Source organism: Uranotaenia lowii, chromosome 1 (genome assembly GCF_029784155.1).
Source record: "Uranotaenia lowii strain MFRU-FL chromosome 1, ASM2978415v1, whole genome shotgun sequence".
NCBI classification, from domain to species: Eukaryota; Metazoa; Arthropoda; class Insecta; order Diptera; family Culicidae; genus Uranotaenia; species Uranotaenia lowii.
Window position 1 is genome coordinate 167830930 of NC_073691.1, and position 17522 is coordinate 167848451.

At 38.6% G+C, this 17522-nt stretch overlaps 1 protein-coding gene across 1 annotated transcript in view; it reads left to right on the forward strand.

The window, feature by feature from the left end:
* The first annotated feature begins 2115 nt into the window (after positions 1–2115).
* Positions 2116–17522, forward strand: part of LOC129746808 (probable G-protein coupled receptor No18) — a 119723-nt gene continuing 104316 nt past the window's right edge. The window contains exon 1 of the mRNA XM_055740807.1: positions 2116–2679. The gene's annotated coding sequence lies outside the window, so the exon portion shown is untranslated. The remainder of the gene's footprint in view (positions 2680–17522) is intronic.

The following is a 17522-nucleotide window of genomic DNA, read 5'->3' on the forward strand; positions in this document are numbered from 1 at the left end:
ACTTAAGTTTGTGAAAAAATCACAGCTTGCCAATAAGCCAAACTTGTCCTTCGGGCGAAGAACTGTTTTTTTGGGGGGTTTTTGTTGTAAGCGCATCTGATTCTGTTACCTCCATCGTGGCAGATTTAGGTTTGGGGGGTAAGTTCAAAGCGAAGAACTGTTTTTTTTGGGGGATAACTTTTATTCCCGCTTCATTCGCAGAAAGTCTCACATATACGATGATGTAGCAGCCTCTCTCAACAACTCTCTGGTGGTCGAGCGGTTAGCATCCTGAGATGGTAATAGCAAAGACATTGCAGGTATGGGTGTGATTCCAGTACCTGGCGATATTTTTTTTATTCTGATTTCCATTTTATTGTGGTATCAGATTTTGGGGGATGAGTTCTCCTTTAAGAGCTTAACTTTGAGCTATGCCACCAATAGCCAAACCTGTAGGGAGGGAGTTTCATTCGGGTTGGCGGGGAAAGTTCTCAAGTTTGGGTATTTTCGAGGTTCAGTGTGTTGACAATTACTGACAGCATCAATCACCTCCACAGCAATGCAGTACTAGATCAACACCTAAAAAAAAACATCATAGTTTTTTTTAAATAACGTCATTCAATGTCTCGCACTGTGGGTAGCAATAACTTTTAAAGGTGTTATTTATTTAGTTTGTTTTGAATTTGTTAAACGTATTTTATTTAAAGAATAGTAAATGGTAATTTATTTTGCATGTCCATAAACGATAGCATGGTGTTTATTATTTATTGTAGTTTTAATTAGGTTATCATTTTAAGTTGATTCTCACGGATTTGGATTAGTAATAGCTGAAGTGGGTCGCTGGAGACCGGAGTCTCACGACGTTGATGGTCAGTAACAGGCTGAGGCCTTCAAACAGCGTGGAGTTGACCTAGTCAATGATGATACCTTATGACCCCGACCTATGTATACGCTACGAACTGGTGATCTCCTCGAGCCAACATTCCGGGACCTCTTTAGAATTCTAGGATTCGAAAATGAGCCGAACGTTAAAAAAAACTGTACTTGTCAATATATGTTTGTTAAGTGTCTGGTTCAGCAGGTACACTTTGATCGATGACTCAACTGGTGTTGTAATTTGGAAAAAATATTAGCTTGCTAATATTTTTTCCACCCGAGCCGGGGGAGAGTGTAACCAGTGCGTTAACTTACTGTTCAGTTTAGTGAGAATCTTTTGTGTAAATTACGTGAATTCATCATATGCAAGGAGGTGCTTTAGTGCGTGAGGGAGAATGACCACCGTAATTTCCCGAACACCGTACCAGCCAGTACAGTTGGGTCAACTCAACGCTAGTCGACACCAGATGGAGCTAAGGAAGGCGTTAGCCACCAATACGCCCAGAGCAAACGGGACATGATGGGAGGAATTACTGGATGGACTTCGAAACCTTTGTCCTGCGTACGGGGTCAGCGTACTCCGACCCTGATAGCGTCACTTGGAATTCATACCGCGAGGCATCCACATTACAAGGAGCCTTGCTTAACAAAGCATCAGAACAAGTGGATGAATTTGTAACGGAAGTGTTCAGAAAACGGAACTAAAACACATCCAGGGCCCCGATGTTTTATGCTGGAAACTGACCGACAGCTTCACCTGGTGATTGTCTGAAAGCCTAGCTGTGCTGACGACCCGGTCCGTCAGACAATCCAGCGATCTGTAGCTTGTCTGGCATCCCGACCAGCTCCAGCCGCCGTGCTTTACGCCGTCCGAGATCCGCCCTCCGCCCAGTTCGAAGTTTGGTCCACAATACGGTGCCGGTAGTACCACGTGTCCTGTCTACCTGTGGTCTGCTGTTGGAGCTGAACAGCCGACACCCGGACCAGCCCACCACGTCCCAGTCGAACCACCACACAACCGTCAGACTGTGCAGACCGTAGTCGAAGGTTACCGTAGACGAGAGCCACCAGCGTTAGCTCACCGTGCCCGGTTACAAGGTAGGACCAAACAACCATTTAAGGGTGGAACTTACCGCGCGGTTCTTGAGAACCAATTTACGCTACCCATTCGTCCAGTGCCCAGTGTCGCAACCTAAAGTGCTAGGGAAAAATAAAGTGGGATTTCAAACGATCAATCTAAAGTGTTTCCTTGTATCGCGAAATTTCATTTACGAGTGTGCCGTCCCTGAGGCTTAGAGGGGGGTTCTTGCTCGACTGAGCAGCAGGCTAGCCCGTTGGTTACAAATGTGAATGTATCTTAATTTTGATAAGAAAAATTCATGTTTACAAATGGACGCGCGAGGAAAAAGTAAGCTGCAACGCAGTTCGAAATGCGTTCTTTTGTCGGAGAGTTCTGGATGGGGCTTGGGTTCCGCCCTAGCGAAAAGGAAAAGTGGTATTGGTTTCAGCATGACGCGATTTCTTGGGTTTGTGGAAGAGATGCAACTGTGGGCTACGGGCAAGTGAAGAAGGAGGTTATGCCAACGACTCATAGGCTATGAGATGAGCAACTGTGTGTAAAGGAAGGCAACTGGGTGCCATGAAGGAGCAAAAAAAAAAAATGATTGTGACAAATGTGGTGCAACGAGTGTGTGAAGTAAACTAGAGATGCGATTGTGTGCTGTGGAAAGCAACCGGCTGCAATGAGATTAGCAATGGGGTGTGGAAAAAGACATATTCCGTTAGGAATCGAAGTTTGAATTGGAATTGGCAAATCGTCAAGGGGTAAGTATGCTGTTGTTAATTGATGGAAGCAATCGGTGTGCCTTGAATCGTGGAGTGTTTATTTATTGATGAACGGAACTTCCGGAGAAAAAAAGAGGAATCAAGTTCAATTACCTATCGCAGTGATAATTAAATGAGTTAAGGATCGATTGTTGGTAGGAAAAAATACAATGTCCAAGTCATTTTGCGGGGTAAAACATTCGGTAGGGTGTTGTTAATTGAATGCCTTTGTTGTAGACGTGAGAAGACAGTGGTGGTGATAAATTTCAGTTGTCTTCGAAATAAAAAATCAGTTTCTTTATGCTTGTGTAGAATGTACGCATCGCGACCATTTGTTCTGGCCGCTGATAGGTCTCGAGTGCCAACTGAGTGACAGCGAAATTGTTGAGACATGTAAATCGACTGAGCTTCGTAGGCAAATCTTACCATAAGAGATGACACTAGACGAGATTATTAGAGTTGTTACCCGACCAGGCACGGTTTAGTATCGGATTTGATCGAGGAGGTATTTCAAATAGATACACGACAAGGAATTGTTTTGCCAGTGGTGAAAAGGGCTACTTAAAGGGTAACAAAAATTGTAAAGCTTGTAACGCATAATGCTTTAAGTGTGAAATGCCTGGGCACTTAGCAATCCGTTGTTTGAAGCGACCCACTCAGTTAAGTGTTGCACCGCCAATACCAAGCAAAAAAGTGAGAAAAAATTAGGAAGAAGCAAAGGGGAATGATGAACAAATGTTTTATGCAATGGCCAAGAACACATTTGAATTCGAAGAGGGAGGAATAAAAAATCCCATGATCATTGATTTTGGCGCTGATGCCAATATTACTACTCAAGAAACTTGGAAAAAGGCTCAGGATGCAGGTATCAAATTTGAACCTTTGTTAAAGGAACTGATAGGAATCTCTTAGTGAATGCATCTAAAGAATCCATGAAAATTAGCTTACGTTTTTGGCTAACATTAAAGCTGGAGTTAATAGTACATTGACCAAATTTTATGCTGTTGAGAATGGACAGAAAACTCACTCGGAGATACTTCGGCTAAACAATTGAAAGTATTAAAGGTTGGATTTGACGTAGCTAGGATCGAGAATACAGAGCAAGTTACTTATATTTTCAAAAATAAAAGGAATCGTAGTAGAGGTACCAATTGACAAAACGGTTCAACAGATACAACCCCTAACATAAAATCGTAATAAAAATGATAATCCAAATCGAATATGAAGACATTTTTAATAACCATCGTAAACAAGTTGGTATTGAGTGATTTACTATCATTCATTTACGACAAGCTTTGCCCAAAGAAAGTTGAATCGGATAGCAGTTTAGTCAATTCGTAAATATGTCTCCTAATAGTTGAGAATATGCTAATTCGACATTTACGGTTTGTGTGAACTGATTTACGATAAATGGGCGATCCTTCCTTCATTCTTCCTTTGACCGGTTCGTGAACAGAAAAACCAGCCAGAACGAGACGACCCAGCCCAGAGGGACCAACAAGAGGACTACCTGTTAGCGAGATACCCCAGGCCAGCCAGCAGGCGCCGCCGAGAGGGTTACTCTCGATGCCGTCAAGAGCCACGCTGTGGTTGGCATGCGTGAGCTCACGCCTGACTTCCGGGAGGAGTCTCTTAATCCACAACCGGGTGTAGGGAATAAGATGAGGAAATGTAATCCAGTTAAAATAAAATGAATCAAATGTATAGCAACACTGTATTGGAAGAGCACATTCATTGACAGGATCTGCCGTTAAACGGAGAAGAAATCTGTTGGAGAGAAAGGGAATGACGCACGAGATTGGAATGAGAAGAACGGATCAGTTTACAGACTAAATTCACAAAGAGAGGTTCGCTTCTTGAATGCCGTCGAGGCGTCTTTGGAATACGCGAGTTTTAGAAAAATGTTCGGTCGGTCTCGACAATGGCGCAGTCGGTTTACAGACTAAATTCACAAAGAGAGGTTCGCTTCTTGAATGCCGTCGAGGCGTCTTTGGAATACGCGAGTTTTAGAAAAATGTTCGGTCGGTCTCGACAATGGCGTGGTCGGTTCGAATTTGCGGTTGTTAAAATTGTTTTTGTTTCGTGGCTAAAACTAAGTGTTTTTAAAAAGCTGAGGCGTGGATTTAGAGGTGGAAAAGAAAACCAGTGAAAATGTTAAACGCAAAGTGAAGAAAACGGGATAAAAAGTAAAAAAAAGGTTTAATTACTGGAAACTATTTATATTACCATTTTCTGCTATGGTGGTGCGTGAAATTACGATATGAGCGGATTTGGAATGATGCAAACTCCTGAGAGGAGCAGTATCATGCACGGCTGCGATTGATTTCGAAAGATGCAAACCCCTGAGAGGGGCAGCAGATTTTTCTGAGTTCGTGTGGAGGTTGATACAAACCCCTGAGAGGGGCAGTATCTGAACTCAATGTCAGGTACAAACTCCTGAGAGGAGCAGTGCCATTTGATGATAATCAAAGTACAAACTCCTGAGAGGAGCAGTGCTGCGATTTGAAGGTGCAAACCCCTGAGAGGGGCAGCAATTTTTTTTAAGAAAAAGATACAAACCCCTGAGGGGGGCAGTATCAAGACATATGGAAAGGTACAGACTCCTGAGAGGAGCAGTACAGAAATTAAGGATCATGGAAGGTACAAACTCCTGAGAGGAGCAGTATCAAAATTAATAATGGCGTAAGTAGAAATGGAGCAAAGAACATGGAGTGAGGAAAATTAAGAATGGCAAGTGGAGGATGAATCAAGGTAGTAAGATGAACGGCTTGGAAGAAGAAAAGAGAAAATGGATTTGATAAAAATGGAATATTAAAAAAAAGAAAAAATATAGAGCGGTAAATGGAGTACAAATAGCGGAAAACTTCAAAAGAACAAATTGAAATTGGACAATTGGAAAGTTAAAACAGAGAAGAGTAATGAAAAAAGAAAATGAAAAAAAAAATTGAGTGTGAAAAATTGAGAACGAGAGATAGAATTAAGAAAGTGAGTAGTGAGGAAAGTTGAAAACAAAGAAAATAAAAGAAAAAACGCGATAAAAAAATAGAATAAAAGAATAGAGAAAAATGAATAAATAATAAATGGATTTAGACAGTTTAATGTACAAATAAAATGATTTAAAAAAAAACATTATATGAGATGAACGGTTCGAAAAACGAAAAGATAAAATGGAAAAAGAGTAGGAAGATAGAATAAAGAATATTGAAGAAAAGAAAAAAAGTATAGAGCGGTAAATGGAGTACAAAAGCGGAAAACTTCAAAAGATCAAATTGAAATTGGACAATTAGAGAGATAAAATAAAAAGATTCATGAAGAGAAATAAAATTGTAGAATGAAAAAATAGAAAATGAAAAAAAAAAGTGTGAAAAATTAAGAACGAGAGAAAAAGAAATGGGAAATGGTATTCCTGCGATCACGGCTACATGGCTGCGATTGTTTTCGGAAGATGCCAACCCCTGAGAGGGACAGTAGATTTTTCTGAGTTGTGTGAAGGTGATACAAACCCCTGAGAGGGGCAGTATCTGAACTCAATGTCAGGTACAAACTCCTGAGAGAAGCCGTGCCATTTGAGAAGTACAAACTCCTGAGAGCAGTAGAGCTGCGATTTGAAGGTGCAAACTCCTGAGAGGGACAGCAATTTGTTTAATGTTTTTTAGGAAAAGATACAAACCCCTGAGAGAGGCAGTATCAGAAGTCACGGAAGATACGGACTCCTGAGAGGAGCAGTACCAAAATTAAGGATCATGGAAGGTGCAAACTCCTGAAAGGGGGAACTTTCAAAATTAATAATAGCGAAAGAAGAAAAGGAGAAAAGAAAATGGAGTGAGGAAAATTGAGAATGGCAAGAGGAGGATGAATCAAGGGAGTTAGATAAACGGCTTGAAAGAAGAAAAGATAAAATGGAAAAGGAGTAAAAAAAAATGGAATGACGATTATTAAACAAAAAGAGGAAAGTATAGAGCGGATAACGGAAATTGAACAATTGGAGAGTTAAATTAGAGAAGATTCATGAAGAGAAATAAAATTGTAGAGTGAAAAATAGAAAACGGGAAAATTGTGTGTGAAAAATTGACAACGAGAGAGATAGCATTTAGGAAGCGAGTAGGCTGGAAGGCTGAAAATTAAATATAGAGAAAAAAAATGAAATAGAAAATATAGAATAAAAGAATAGTGAAAAAAGATTAAATAGAGCAGTAAATGAATGATAAAAAAAAATGTCCCAAATGATGGAGTGGGAAAATTCAGAATAGCAAAAGAAGGATGAAGAAAGGGATTAAGATGAACGGCTTCAAAACAGAAAAAAGAAAATGGAATAAAAGTAACAAAAGAAAAAAGTGAGAAATTAAATGATGGTGCTGTATATGGAGTAGGTACGAAAAGTGAAAAATTTCAAAACAACAAATTTAAATTGGACAATTGAAGAGTTAAAATGAAGATGAATCAAATAGAAATATGAAATTTTAGAATGAAAAAATGAATTTATCGTATCCAAAGGATATTAGGGAGTATAGAAAATTGAGTGTGAAAAATTGAGATCGAGAGAGATAGAATTTAAAAAAGGAGTAGTATGTAAGGCTAAAACCACAGAAAAAAGGAAAAACTAGAAAAAATAGAATCTGAGAAAAATTGAATAAATAGAGCAGTGAATGGATAATGAAAATTGTCAAACTTTTAAAGATCAAATTGAAATTGGACAGTTAAAGTGTTTAGAAAAAAAAGAATATTATAGAATGAAAATTAGAAAATATTATATAGAAATGAGGAAATAAAATAGTGTGTGAAAAATTGAGAAAGTGAAAGAAACGATCTAGAAAAGGGGTTGGATGAAAGACTATGAACAAAGAAAGAATATAAAGGAAATGGAAAAGTGCAGAACTTATTGATGATAAAAAAAAGTTTATTGATGATGCAAAAAAAAAATTGGTGTAGAATGGGAAAATAGAGAATATCCTAAAGAAAGACGGGAAGAAAATGAGGTATGAAAAATAGAGGATGAGAAAGGAAGGATTTAGAAAGGGTGTAGGATAAAAGGTTATACACAAAAAAAAAAAACCAGCGAAAAAAAAATCAAATAAATATCAAAATTGAAAACAAATGGAGCAATTTAACAAATGAAAAATTGGAGAGTGGAAATGAAGATTATTTAAAACAGAATGAATGAATAATGAAAAATTATAAAATGGAAATTTTGTAGAAAAATGGACATAAGAGAGAAAAAATAAAATAGTGTGAAAAATTGAAAATGATAAATAAAGAAAGGAGATAGGGAGTCAGACAAAAAAAAAAGCTAAAAAAAAATGGAGATGGAGGCAAAGCAATAAGAAGAACTTGAATTGATAGTATGGAAATGAAGATAAAAAAGCGTGAAAAACGAAAAATAATAGGAAAACGATAAGATAAAAATCTTTTAAGGGTAGAGTAGGTAATCTGGATTGGAAAGGCTAAGCTTTCTTAGGAAGCCCACATATGCAGACCGAAACCAAATATTTAGTTTGACTGTGACGTATGTATCAAATTGAGATGATTTGAGTTTGAAGAGTTTTCTGATCGGAATTCTAAGTCTTTATTTTTCAATCTGAACCTAATTGAATACGGAATGAGTTTTGTTCAATGACTAGATGGTAAACAAATATACTAACAAGAGGAATTTTAACTTTTATTTTAGTATAGAGGCGGAGGCGAATGTAGGGAATAAGATGAGGAAATGTAATCCAGTTAAAATAAAATGAATCAAATGTATAGCAACACTGTATTGGAAGAGCACATTCATTGACAGGATCTGCCGTTAAACGGAGAAGAAATCTGTTGGAGAGAAAGGGAATGACGCACGAGATTGGAATGAGAAGAACGGATCAGTTTACAGACTAAATTCACAAAGAGAGGTTCGCTTCTTGAATGCCGTCGAGGCGTCTTTGGAATACGCGAGTTTTAGAAAAATGTTCGGTCGGTCTCGACACCGGGCAGCCCAAAAGTCCGAAGGTCCACCTGGAGGAACCTACCTCCCTACCTAAGGGTCCGGCGCCGATTGACCGACGCATCAGCCTCTTCTTCGATGCTCATCTGGATTCCAGTCAAGCACTTCTCTGCGAATCTCGTTTCATCTCTTCGCAGCGTGTGCCCAATCTAACTCCACTTATGTTCCCGAATCTCGATTTCTAGCGACCTTTGATGACACCGGCGATGTAGTTCCTCATTCGAGATCCAGTTGCCAGGCCACCAAGCGCGGATGATATTCCGCAGGCAGCGGTTTACAAATACTTGCAGTTTTCGCGTCGTTACCGCATATGTGCACCAAGTTTCGCACCCGTACAACAATACGCATTTGATGTTTGAGTTGAAGATTCGGATCTTAGTTCGTAAAGAGATCTGGCGTGAGCGCCAGATGTTTCGGAGAGTCGCAAACGCAAATCGGGCTTTTCTGATCCAGGTTTCGATGTCCTTCTTAGTACCATCATCAGGCGTAATCTGGCTACCAAGATACTGGAAGCACTCCACTTTCTCAACCTGTTGTTCAGCTACCATTAAATTGGAACGATTTTCTGTGTTGATTTCCATCGACTTGATCTTTCTGACATTGATTTTGAGACCTGCTGCCTTGGAGCTTTCGGTGAGGTCGTAGAGTTTGCTCTGATTGTCTTGATGTCTTTGGGCGAGCAGAACAATATCGTCAGCTAGGTCAAGGTCGTTCAGCTGCTCCATTGTCGAAGGATTCCACGGCAATCCTCGGTTTGGTTTACAGTCAATCGATCCAGTAAAGATCTCATCCATTACGATTAGATAAAAACAGCGGTGATAAGATACATCCTGGTCTCACTCCAGCAGTTACCGGAATTGGATCAGACAAGACACCGTCGTGCAGGATCTGCACGAAAATGCCTCGTGCTGTGCTTCGATGAGATGGACTAGTTTCTCTGGTACTCCTTTTCGCCTTAAAGCAGCCCACATGTTTTCGTGGTTGAGTCGGTCAAATGCTTTTTCGAAGTCAACGAACACCAGTAGAAGAGAGTCCTGGAATTCGTTGATTTGTTCCAGTATTATTCGTAGCGTTGTGATGTGGTCCACACATGATCGTCCGGATCGGAATCCAGCTTGTTGCCGTCGGAGTACAGCGTCGATTTTCTCCTGGATCCTGTTCAGGATCACTTTGCAGAGTACTCTGAGGGTTGTACAGATCAACGTTATGCCTCGCCAGTTACCGCACTCGGTCAGGTTTCCTTTCTTCGGGACCTTTACAAGGATACCCTGCATCCAGTCGGTCGGGAATGTTGCAGTATTCCAGATGTAAGCGAAAAGACGGTGCAACATTTTTGCTGACAAGGCAGGGTCGGCTTTCAGCATTTCAGCAGGGATGCAATCGATCCCAGGCGCTCCATCAGGATCACATGCTTTTGATTGCCGCTTCTATTTTAGTCAATCAGGGCGCTTCCGAGTTTACGCTATTAATGCGACTTCCAGTTGGCGCTACGAGCTGCGGGTTCTATTGGCCATCGCTATTCGTGAATCGGAAGAGTTGTTAGAAGTGCTCAGTCCATCGTTTGAGGTGATCTTTTTGATCAGACAATAACTGACCTGCTTGGTCTTTCAGCGGCATTCTTGCGTTAGTCCTTGCACCACTAAGGCGGCGAGAAATGTCATAAAGTTATCGGATATCTCCATTGGCGGCGACTCTTTCTCCCTCTTCCGCCAGGGAGTTTGTCCAGGCTATCTTGTCTCGTCTTTAAGCTCGTTTAACTGCAACTCCATCTCCGCATATCGTAAGCGGGCGGCTGCTTTGACTGACCTGGTACATGCCTGCTCAATTCCGAATTTCATCTTTCTCCGGTCATCCTCCAGGTTTCATCAGTCCCAGTAGGAGACCCAAAAACAGCTGGAAACAAACTTTCGACCAAAGTTCACATGGTAAATCGTTTCTGAAATCCTTGAGGATCCAAAAGTGAGCTTAAATTTAAATAAAAGTTAAGGTTATTGATTCCATCAAGTGAGAGGGATGTGAGAGGTTTTTTCAAGCTCAATCCGAAAATATAATTAAGGGAAGTGATAAAAAATCAAATTTTTTCTGACTGGTTCGTCTAGCTGACTTATAAATAGGCCTGACTTCATTTCTACAAGGTAGAAAAGCTACTCACCGGTAAAATAAACAAAATATGGTGGTCGTGCGCAAAATATTTGGACTGCTTGTGGAGAGATATTTGGATAAAATTTGTAATGGACAGCAAACCCAAGTAACAATTTTAGCCTTATTATGGTCAGCAAAATATCGTTTGGACTATCGCATTAATCTTCATGAAAAGCTAAAGCGCATTCTATAACATCACCTGGACTCTAATAAAGCCAAAATCAGGCTATTTGGCCCTACCCTAGAAACGTCATCAAGACATATAATTGTTGGTCATCAATATTGGTCACCAAAGCTTTTAAAAAGCTATTATAAAACATGTTAGAAATTTTTGTTTTTTTTTCGGTTCTGTCAGTTCTCGGAGTTTTTTTTTTATTTTTTCCAGCAACCATAATGGTTGATGAATGATGATTGCATTATTCAGATATGATCTGGTAAAATTAATAGCTAAAAAAAACCAATGTTTTAATCATACATTGAGCGTCTTTTCTACTGCCAGTCAAGATTTTAGGTAAAATGTATATGAAATAGTATCTTGAAATAAATGCGCCTCGTCAAATCTGATGGTCAATCATAATGGAATTGATGGAAAAAGGCCTGAAAAAATATTTTCCAATGCTTGCATTGTGAATCCATCAACATGGCGTCATTTTGTGCCCTTCGATTTTGCAACCAACATGGCGTGGGTCAATTCATAGTTTTATTATGGTTTAATGATGACCCCAAAAAAAGCTACGATTTGACGTTTCTCTCGCAAGCCAACCAATTACACGCTAAGGTTAAGTTCCTCATTTCTGAGTTGTTAATCATTAGTACAGTAAATGAGGACAGACTTTTTGAATAAAAAGGGATTGATTTTGAATGACCCGTGGAATAAATCATGAGTAGAAGTCGAATTGCGTTGTCTGACGCCATCTTGAAATCCAAGATGGCGGCTTCCGCTGAACTTTAAAATGGTATAAATGACTTGAAATCGCATGAAACCCCAACAAAATGGGTATCGGGTGAAAGGGCTAAACGAGTAGAAGTCGAATTTCGCTATCAGACGCCATCTTGAAATCCAATATGGCGGCATCCGCTCAACTTTTAATATTTAATGCTGACAAAAAGTCGCATTAAACCACCACTATACGGGTATTGGGTGAAAGGGCTAAACTAGAAGTCGATTTTTTTCTTTCCGACGCCATCTTGAAATCCAAGATGGCAGCTTCCACTGAATTTAAAATTCTGTTAATCAATGGAAATCGCTTGAACACAACTTTTTTTCATGTAATACTACATTAAAACTACTATTTTAAGACAATTTAGATCATTTTAAATCACTTTTATTATTTTTTCATTATGTTTCTAGTGCATTTAGCACTTTTCTTGTTTTGTTTATAGTTTTTGTTTTTCTTTGAAATTTATGTAATTCTATTATTCCTATCATGCTATTATGTTTTAATTGTATTGGTCGTATTCTAGCGAAAACTATAAGGTTGTTTGTGTTAACCGTCTGATTTAGGCACATGTGCCAAATTCAATGTTGCCAAAATCGAATGTTGCCAAAAACGAACGGGGTCTGTATTGTGGTTGTTTTTGTGGGATTTTCAGTCACTTACAGATTTTCAGAGAAACGCGAAAAGAGATATTTGACTTCTATCATTTAACCTTAGCAACCAATACAATATATTTGGGAGTTTCATGCTATTTTCATTCATTTACAGTATTTTTAAGTTCAGCTGAAGCCACCATCTTGGATTTTAAGATAGCGTCAGAATGCAAAAATAAACTTTTTATAGCTTATCCCAATTGACAAACACCCATATTTTGGAGGTTTCATTCAATGATTTAGAGTATTTTTAAAGTTTATAGAAAGCTGCCATCTTGGATTTCAAGATGGCGTAAGATAGCAATATTCGACTTCTACTCGTTAAGCTCTTCCACCCACTACCACCTGGGTTTCATGTCATTTTAAGTCATTCACTACATTTTAAAGTTTAGCGGAAGCCGCCATCTTGGATTTCAAGATGGCGTCAGATAGCGAAATTCAACTTCTACCGATTGATTTCTTTCAACTTATACCCCTATAATATAGGTTTTATGCGATTTTCAGTCATTTACAGTATTTTCAAGTTGAGTGGTAGCCGCCAACTTGGATTTAAGATGGCGACGGGCAACGAAATTTGACTTCTACTCGTTCATTACTTTCACCTAATAACCATATTGTGAAGGTTTCACGATATTTTCAGTAATTTACAGCTTTGAAAATAAAAGCGGAAGCCTTGATGGCGTCAAGCAACAATTTTTTTTCCTACTATTTGGGCCCTTTCACTCAATACTCATATTGTAAAGATATTCATACCACTTTCGGTGATTTCAAGTTTTCAAAGATGTATTTTTTTAATTTTAACTCAAAACCAACACGCATAACTTACCAAAAATGTGTAAAAATGGGAGTTCCAATTCAAATATGTGCTATCTAATCTGAGCGTGTCCTGTTTTGACATCTTGATCGAGAACTGTCACTAAGTTTTATGGCGGTTTAATAATCATGCACTGAGTGCTATTATAGAACATGCAAAAGAAAGCTTGGAGCAAACTTCTAGGTTTGTGTTTTATTATAGTTTAAAAAAAGCATTCATAACTCTTTCAAAATAACTAAAACAGCATGTTTAATAAAAGTTTTATTAGCGTTTTCAAAACCATCTGAAAACATATGGTCGAAAAAAAATTATAAGCATTCTGCATGACCATAATAAAACCGCCATAAAACGAGCTGCACAAAAAAATGCCATAATTAAACCATAATAAAACTTCCTAATGCTAGTTGGCATAATCTGTGTTACTTGGGAAACGAACTCTTTAGCCTCGCCTGTATTTCCCGGAGACAAACAAGAATAAATTAAAAAAAAAATTAATGTCTAGGGTAAGTGAGCCTTAACTTGGCATGCTCCTTATCTTGGCATGCCAAAATGCATTTTGGTGATTTACATGTCAAACATATGCCTAAAAATAAAAAATAAATCAAACTTAAAAGAAAATCGCATATGTCTACCTTCTGCATAGCATTTGTCCGCAATTTAATCCAAATAACTGCGTAATAAATTTTTTTCACATGCCAAACTGGAATTTAATTTAGGATTTTCGGAAAAAATCTGAAAGGAACCTACCTTGCTAGTGCAAATGCCATCTTCGGATTGATTTTAAAATCACACTTCCCTATCAAAAAATCACTAAAAAATACCGTTGATTACAGCAAAACATGGCAAAAAATATAAAAATATACCTACTCCAAACAACGTACATTTTCTATCTAAAATTGAGGAAAATATAAATTTTTTTTAGCCTAATCTTGGCATGAAATTCCACTAATTGAGGTTTGCATGTATGTGTGAGAACGAAATCAGTAGGCAGTCGGCAGCCGGCAGCCATTCGTCGGCCGTTAGTGCGTGTTAGTGGTCTGGAAATTGGAAAGCCGGTCGAAATTAAGAAGAATGATTGAAATAACTTAAAATACCATAAGTGTATTATGGACTATAATCAATTTATTTATTTCTCAAGCGTATTTGGCATCTTAGTTGGAATTATAATGCTACAATTTTAGCGGCCTTTTTTTTTGGTAAATTTCTAGAACTTTTCTTCTCTAAAAAAATTACCTCTGAGCACGAAATTAACCGGGTCCGGATTCGAATCGATATCTTGGATCTCAACGTTGAAGTTACATTATCCATACTCAAAAAAAAATCACATTTTCAAATAAGGTTCAACGTATTTGGATTTCATTTTATTTGTGCTGGAGATGAACATTTGCTGCATAGTTCAAATTATGACATTCTAAATATTATGTTTATTAAAAAAAGTAATTGCATTACATTGTTGAAAAACTATGTTATTAAGAGCTTGAATTTTTATTGTTTTCAATTTTATGTGAAATCAAAATGATATTTTGACAAAGTTTGTTTTATATTATGTATCACTGTGCATCAGCAGAGGTGACGACGTTTGTTTTCCGTAGGAAAGAAATATGCGAAGGAAGCGCTGCCGAGTTTGGGTGATGATTTTGAATGAGTGCGAGTGGGATGGAGCTTGAATTTTACCCAGCTTTTAAATATGCTGTTCGCTTCCATTGGCTATTATGGTTCCCAAACGAACGAGTGAGATGCAATCTATTTCTAACAGGCTGGCTGGAGTGAGCGAAAGTTTGTCTTGTTTTGCTATCCGGGTGCACGCAAACGATTGGGATTGGGCCTGCTAAAAAGAATAAAGCTTGCTCTTTACTCTTACACAGATTTCCGTAAGAATGACAGCTAATCGGAGTGAAATTGGAGTGAAGGCTATTGCTTTCTCTGTTTAACACACGAGAAATCGGTTGCGAGCGCGCCTATCGCCCATTGCTAGAAAATTCCTAAGGGCGACATTTTAAATATGTATGATTCGTTCGCTTATTTGTGTTTTAGCTTTAGCTTGCTTCTTGCCTCGCTCAAAATGGTTTTTAAAATGTCTCTTCTCCTTTATGGGAGTGGAATAAAAAAAAATGAACCTTTACTATCTTATGTTAAACTGTTAACCTCAATGGAAACAGATCTATCATGATTGCATGTTATAAATTGAGCGAACGATTTTTTTGCTTCATTAATAAACATTTATGTTAACCAGTGCAAAAGTTTGTAACCTATTTGTTTTAGATTATCATTCTTATAGTAGAAATTTTAAACACACAAAAACTGAAATAAATAGGTAAAATTTTTTGACATAAGATTATCATTCTACATGCAAATATCAATTCTAAAAGTTGATTGGCATTTCGAACTTCCGACTTTTTGAAAACTATACAGAACATTGTTGTGCTTCCTTCCGGAATACTTTCAATGAATTCGTGGGGGCTGTTGTTGTATTGGTGAGGCATGTTTTTTCTAGAGACGGCCAATTTAAGGAACTCGAAATGGGCCAAAATACGGGGCAGGGGCTAAAATAAGGAGCATTTCAATCAATAGTTTTATCAGGTTTATCTCAAATTATCAACCGCTTTCAATCAAGAACATATTATTACTGCATTTCAGGCTAGTAAGCAATCATATTTGTCGAAGGACTTTTGAAGGTACACATTACAGGAAGACTACAATCATGGGAAATCTAGTCAAGCATGCCTTAGAGGCCAAGATTGGGCACATTTACCCTACTACTGCAAATTGCTCAGTCTTTCATAACGATTGACACGATGAATGGCTAAAAATACAAAGAAGACTGCCTCCAATTGCGACCGCTGTTCTGCAAAGCCTTTTAATAGGTTCCACAAAGTTTATAATCTGTTTAAAGTCTGTTTCACATAGAATATGGTCGCATCTTTTCATTTACTGCAGCGCCCCTAGTTGTCACATCGCGAATCTAGTGACAATGTTTTGATCCGGATGGTTTGTTTACTTAATGGTGAAAATTTCATCAACATTAAAGCAGTCAGTCAAAAGTTATCGACGATGGAACGCGAAAGGCGAGAGAAAATTTTGTACACTCACGTAGTGAAACCAACGTGGTCAGGGGTAAAGATCGCGAAATTCCTGAAATATCCAAAATCGACTGTAAATTCGGTGCTGCTACGTTACCGGGAGACCCTTACGGTGAATCGAGCAAAACAAACCAGGCGTAAAAGTGGAACATATGACCGGAAGCTGCGAGCAAAGGTAATTCGATCAGTTCACAATAATCCTGGAATCTCTTTGCGTGATTTGGCGAAAAAGTTCAACACGAACCACAGTACAGCTCGACGAATTTGTTTGCGAGAAGGCTTGCGGTCGTATCATGCAAGCAAACACCCCAACAGGACGCTGAAACAAAACTTGGTTGCCAAAACCAGGGCAAGGAAGTTGTACGAGAAAGTGTTGACCAAGTAAAACGGATGCATTTTGATGGACGACGAAACTTACGTCAAAATGGATTTTGGAAAAATACCCGGTAACAAATTTTATCTTGCGAAGCGTAAAGGAAATGTTGCGGGTAGATTCAATTTTGTTTTTGCAGATAAATTTGCTCGTAAGTTGATGATTTGGCAAGGGATCTGTAGTTGTGGGAAGAAGACTAAGATATTCATCACTGGGGACACAATGAATGCAAATGTTTACAAAGAAAAATGTCTCCAGAAGAGGGTTTTGCCATTCATTCGGTCCCACAAAGGTCCGGTGAAGTTCTGGCCGGACCTGGAAAGCTGCCACTACAGCCGGGATGTCGGTCGTTAAGTGGTATAAGGAGAACAAGATCCAATTTGTTGAAAAAAGTATCAATCTACCAAACTGTCCGGATTTTCGTCCCATCGAGAAATATTTGGCAATAGTTAAGGGCAAACTGAAGAAATGTGGCACAACTATGAAAAAACTCGCTCAAATGGAAAAGTGGTGGAACAAGATGGCGAAGGAGGTTACCAGCAGTACTGTGCAGAAAATGATGGGTGGTATCACAGAAATAGTTCGAAAATTCATCCGAAAAGCTGACGAATGATTTTTCTATTTTTTTCCTTAAAATGCAATAAAAACCCTACAAAATGACATTTTTACTTTTGTTGTACGTTATTTCTCTGCGTAGAAATGATCTATTTTATCCGAACACATTCTATGTGAAACAGACTTTAACACGTTCGTCGCCACGGCACCCATATTCGGGTGACGGGTGTATTTCCTGGGGGGCCCCGTTACATCAAAAAGCGTGTGACGCTCTCTTACTTGAGTTTACCGCTCAGCTTCGCCACACGTTTCAA